The 6,275-nt window shown below is 36.6% G+C and overlaps 1 pseudogene; it reads right to left on the minus strand.

Moving 5' to 3' along the window:
* Positions 1–5,571: 5,571 nt before the first annotated feature.
* On the minus strand, positions 5,572–5,863 carry LOC119234759 (60S ribosomal protein L37a-like; annotated as a pseudogene).
* Positions 5,864–6,275: the final 412 nt, after the last annotated feature.

The raw sequence follows: 6,275 nt of genomic DNA on the forward strand, positions 1-6,275 counted from the left end.
GGGGGAATCAGCGCTTGTCACTGCTTGTTCTTGGAAATTGAAATCAATTTCCACTGGTGACACCTAATACCATTTGTAGTTTATAAAGCCTTGAAACCATGCTAGACTGGGTTTAGCTTATGTGGATCAGGATCATACTATCAAGGAAACGTGCTCAAGATTTTGTTCCCCTTGGGATATTTAAGACAGTTGTACTTTTGTTTTCAGTACTTAAGATCTCTTGTTCCTGAGATCCCATACTTTCTAAAGATTGTCATTTGTTTTCATTTCTTTAAACTGTGTTAATATACATATATAACATTAAAATGGCCATTTTAACCATGTTTAGTGCACACATAAATATATTAAGTACATTCACATTTTTGTGCAATTTCCAGAACTCTTTTCTTCTTGCAAAATTGGAACATTATACCCATTAAACAATGATGACTATTTATTCCCAGCTCCTGGAAAACCCTTATAATTTGGTAACTCTAGAAACCTCATGTAAATGGAATCATACACTATTTGTCTTTTTTTTAACTGGTTATCTCACTTAGCATAATGTCCTCAAGATTCATTCATGTGATAATGTGTATCAGAACTTCCTTTTTTAAGGTTCAGTAGTATTCCTTGTATTGTAAAAAATCCAGAAATGGCAAAATTGAACCCATCAGATCAATAAATAATATTTAGTACAAGGTTTTTGCATATAAAAGAACAGTTTACAAAGTGGGAGCTCTCAAACCAACAGCCAAGAGACTCAGAGGTCCATTGCTAAGACAGCGCACATGCTAAAAATGCAGGGGCTGTAACGAATGCTTCACAATGATTGGTTATAACAGAATTTTTTTACTGATAGGGGATTGGTTAAAAATCATTACCTCATGCCAATTTGGGGGAACATCTTGAGTTTCACTTACGATTTTCAGTGGCATTTACAATAAGCAGCCCAAGTTAAGTTTCCCTCATTTTGTAGAATAAACTAAATTAAATTTCCCTAACATGATTTAAAAGGTTTTAAATCATGCTCTGGGAAATGATAAGTTTGGCCTCCATTTTTATTTTAACAGTATGTATATATCACGTTTTGTTTATCCATTCATCTGTCAGTGGACACTTGATAGCTTTTGGCTGTTGTGAATAATGCTGCCCTGAACATGGGTATACAGGTATCTCCTGGACTCTGCTTTGAGTTCTTTCGGGTGTATACTCAGAAGGTGAATTGCTAGATCATAGGGTAATTATATTTTTAGCTTTACGAGGATTTGCTATACTGTTTTCCATAGTGATTGTAGCATTTTATAATCCAACCAACAGTATATAGACTTGAAATTTCACCGATACTTATTTTTTCTGTTTTTTTTTTTTTAATATAGTATCCATCCTAGAGGGTGTGAGATGGTATCACATTGAGGTTTTAGTTTGCATTTCCCTGATGAACAGTGATATTATCTTTTCATGTGTTTGTTGGCCATTTGTATATCTTTTTTTAAGAAATAAAATCTATTCCTCTGTCCATTTTTAAATTGCATTATGGGTATTATTGGGTGCTGAGATGTAGAAGTTATTCATATAGTCTATTAATCTTTTCTAAGACATGGGATTTGCAAATATTTTCTCCCATCCCAGTGGTTTCCTTTTCATTCTGTTAATTATATCCTTTGATTAAGAGAAGTTTCCAATTTTATTATGGTCCAACTTACTTATTTTTACTTTTGTTGCCTATGCAGTTGGTGTCATATCCAAGAAATTATTACCACATACAATGTCATGAGTTTTTTCTCTTGTTTTCTTCAGAGTTTTATAGCCTTAGTTCTTGTGTTTAAGTGTCTAAGCCATTTAGAGTTGATTTTTGTATATGATGTAAGATAAGGGTTAACTTAATCTTTTGGCATTGGCTATCCAGTTCTAATGTATTTGTTGAAAAGACTATACTTTCCTCCTTAATCATCTTGACAACCTTGTTGAAAATCACTTGACCATATATGTGAGTGCTTAATTTTGGTCTCTCCATTCTATTCCATTGGTGAATATCTTTATGATAGTACCACATTACCTTGATTCTTGTAGCTTTTTGGTAAACTTTGAAATTATGAAGTGCTCACACTCCAATACTGTTCTTTTTCAAGGTTGTTTGGCTACTCAGAGGTCCCTTCAGATTCCATGTGAAACTTAAGATTTTTTTCTGTTTTTGTGAAAAATGCCATTAGGGTTTTCTTAGAAATTGCATTCAATCTTTGGATCACTTTCAACAATATTCACATAAATTTTCTCTTTTGGTGACACAAGGTTAAACTTGACTTCAGAATTGTTATCCACAGTTTATAAAGGAGACAGGGAGAACTGCTAGATTTAATGAATTTCCAGAGATATGAATACCAAAGAGCTTTCATATGTGACCTTGAGTCAGACACTCATGCGCCTTGTTGCCTGTCTAGAACTGTTTCATCTTTCCCTCAGCAGCCCGTGTTCCACACAATAGAGACAGGTATATATAAATATTCCTATCGAAGTACGTACAAAATTTTTACTAGTGAATCGATAGGGTTTTGTTTTTTTTTTACTATTTTAACCTTTTTTAAAGGTACTATTCTACAGCGTTCACATTGCTTTGTGAAAACCACCATCTCTAAAACCTTTTCACCTCTCCAATCTGTAACCCTGTAGCCATTAAACAACATTGCCCATTCTCTCCTCTTCCCAGCCCATGTCAATCATTGTGTCTCTGTGAGTTTGACTACCCTAGGTACCTCAGGTTAGAGAACAATTGATAGAAATTCAAAAAGTGAAATAATTGAAACATCTGTGCTACTTTTAATTCTAAAGAAAGCAGATAGTTTTTATGATGACACTTGGCAAACAAGAGGTCCATTGTAAATGTAAATTCCCTCCGTTACTTCCTTTAATAGACCATTATTTTACCACATGGATTTTGTATTGTCTATTTGACCTGGAATTTTTTGTCCTTCTTTTCAGGACTGGGAATCTGAACCTCTTTGACAAGCCTACTTTAAATGGAAATCACTTGAAAGAGTTTATCTTTTTTTTTAGGACTTTGATAATAATTTTTTTTCTTTTGATTGTTATTAAGGGACATTCATCCACCTATTTTGCTCACTTAGGTGAAACCTAATAGAACACACATCGTGATTTCAAAGTCATCTTGAAATAATGGAAACCCTGCCCAACCTTTAAAGGAAAGAGCTTACTTTAATAGCTTTTGAGGGGTATCCTAGCAACCACTCCATAGTGAAATTTATCATTTCTCAGAGTGAATTTTCACTGAATCCATGAAAGAGACACTTCAATTTTAGCTTCTTAATCAAGTTTCCTACCCGGCCCAAGATATCTTAGATATCTTCACTGCTGAGACTTCTTTTAATGATCATTAAAAACATATTTGATGTTAATTCTGCTAAGGCAAAGTGGTCCTTTAGTGGCTTTGGATTCTAGCAGGCCATATATAGAGAAACAGATGAAAAAAGATAGGCAGGCAGGTAGGTAGGTAGGTAGGTAGGTAAAGAGAGAGAGAGATACAGACAGCAGACAGACATGGATACATAGAAGACTATGCTTTTTGTAAGTAGCCAAAAATTTACTGTAAAAATAGAATATATTTTTGTACTTTTTGGTTGTATTTCCATGTAGGCAAAAACACAGGTTAAAAAAAAGTCTCCTTAATCTTAAGGAAATAATGACAAACACTGAGGCTTGGGAAGCACATTCTTATTTGCTAATTTTGTTTTTTCTGGGTGCTATGAAAGGAAGATTTATTCAGTTGTGTTTTCAGCTACGATCTGCTTCCAAATTGACAATTTGAAAAATTCTGAATGGAAATAAAAATAGAAATTTCTCCCAGGTATGAGGACAGGTCAAGCATGAAAGAGCCAGAACTGAACACACATCCAGCAAGTAGGGTTCAGAAGTGAACAAGCTATTAAAATTCAATGGCATTAACAATGCAGCTCTGGATAACCAGGGAATAATGCCTGCATAGAAATGTATGTGCGAGCAAGACTTATTCTCAGTCTTTTTCACTATCTTGAAAAACAAAATGAAATTGTTATGTGCATTGGTCTATGGGGATTTAGAATTCATGCATTGTTTATGAGATAGTCATTTGGTGTTTGCCTAGGGATCTGCGTGGACCTGTGTACAAGGACATGCATGTATACAAGCAGGAATCATTTTAATTAGCACTATGATAATTTAGTTATAAGGAGGGAATTTCCACTACCTAGCAGGCTTACTAATAATGCTTCTTTAATGTGTTCCAGTGAATTAAGCATTTGAAGACTATTTATAAAGACAGCTCACTTCTGATAAAATGCCCATTTACAGAGTTGGAATTTATAGAAAATACTTTTAAAATATTTAAGTATTCAACAAAAGTTTGTTGATTTCATCATACCAAGTGTTCTTTGTGAAATTTTGGTTTAAGTGTAATCTGAATCACTTAAAATTTTATTCTTTGTGTTGTTTTACATCCTTTTTGTTTATTTTTCATCCATTTTTAATTTGTCATTTTTCAAGATTATTACTTCTTAAACTTTTGATTTTTAGCACATTGAATCCCACTTTATTGGCTTTCCTTTATCTATGGTGTTCTGGTGGGACTCTGGGTTATCTTTACTTCTACTTAGGGTGTTGGTGGCAACAAGGAAGTCTGGACATGAGGCACCAGCAGCAGAAAATGCCCACACCATGGACGTGGAAGCTTCCACCATCTCCTTCACCATCTGGTCCTCGTTCTTGGCTTCTTTTCATCTCCAACTCCTCTGGTGTTGATTCTCCAAATAATCACAGCCAGGGTGTTTTAAGAGTCCCATAGGCTAAGAAGGGTTTTCAAGGCAAAAATTACATTTGTTCAAACAGCACACTTGAATTCTTTTTACATTAGACAGCCCCAGCCACAGTCCTCAGAAGAGCATCTCGGTATTGAAGAGCTATTGTATACTGATTTTATACCATAACCTTGTTTTTTTATGATTTATCTATTTATTTATGCATGGAAGAACTGGGGTGTAGGCCAGAGGTGGGGGTGATGGTGGTGAGAGAATTCACCAGACAGGGTGGGGAACAGAACAGGCAGACCTACTGAAATACACAGCTGAGGGGAGCAGCAGTCAAGACAGGAGAGGTCTGCTGCACCATGTGGGTCAGCTCCCTGGCTGGGGATCGGGAATCAAACTTAGGCCACAGTGGCTGGCAGAGACTGTAACCCCTGCACCCCCAGGAAGGCCCCCACCATACCCTTGTTGTGGATTGATGACTTAGAACTCAAGGAGCATTTCTTCAAAAAATATCACCATCCTTGTATCAGGGTTCCTTGGTCAGTCAGCAAAAGCCCAAGGAACCTGGAGCAGCTGAACAACTGCTTCAGGATCCTTCCCTCCTTTCTTTTAATCATTAAAACAAAAAGTCCTGGCACATACACTGACTGCCTTTCTCTATACATTTGCAACGACCTTAAGGAATTAGGTTCTTATATAGGTTAGTTTTTTTGGTTGTTGTTGGTTTTTTTTTTTTTTAAGTTACATAAATTAACCCATTTATTATAGGCTGGCAATGTTCCAAATTGTAGAATTTCTACTGGTCTTTCAATTCCTTTAGTCTTCTGATGGCAGACTTTACTGTGATGGCAGAAGTGCTATTGTAGGTCCAGACACCACCAGCCACCGTTTTCATTCATGCAGGAACCACAGTGCCAGATCCCCACAGCTTGCCTCTTCATCTTGGTTTTGCCACAAAAGGAGCAAGTGTACTTGGCGTGCTGACTGATTTCAATTTTCTTCACCATTTTCCTAAGGGAGGCACCATAACGGGTCCCATTTTTACAAACAATCCTCACCTTCTTGGTTCATTTGGCCACATCGCCATAAACTAGGTGAGCGCCCACAGAGTATATATATATATGTCTAGGTTAGTTTTAACCTTGGGTTAAGTGAGGTGATTAAGGGGAGAAACAGGTGATAGAAACCTAGCAGATTGTAAATTGAACCTCAGATGCCTCCTCTAGGGGCAAATACGAGGAGGGCGGAGAGCACAGCAGCATGAAGTACGGAGGAAAGCAGAGGCCAAGATGGACACAATCAACTGCTGAGTTTTCAGAAACACGATGGTCACTTCTGAGGGGAGAAGAAAAAACACAGGTCAGTGTCTTTTCGTATGCATTTTTTTTCTTAGCAAACATAAACAAATGTATGAACCTCTCCTAAAATGGCCTAGGTGGGAATCCTTGAGAGATGCCAGAGAACAAGGGATGGATGGCAGGTGGAAATCATGACCAATGG

This window comes from Talpa occidentalis, unplaced genomic scaffold, assembly GCF_014898055.3.
Source record: "Talpa occidentalis isolate TD23 unplaced genomic scaffold, MPIMG_talOcc4v2.1 talOcc4.8, whole genome shotgun sequence".
In the NCBI taxonomy this organism is placed as follows: domain Eukaryota; kingdom Metazoa; phylum Chordata; class Mammalia; order Eulipotyphla; family Talpidae; genus Talpa; species Talpa occidentalis.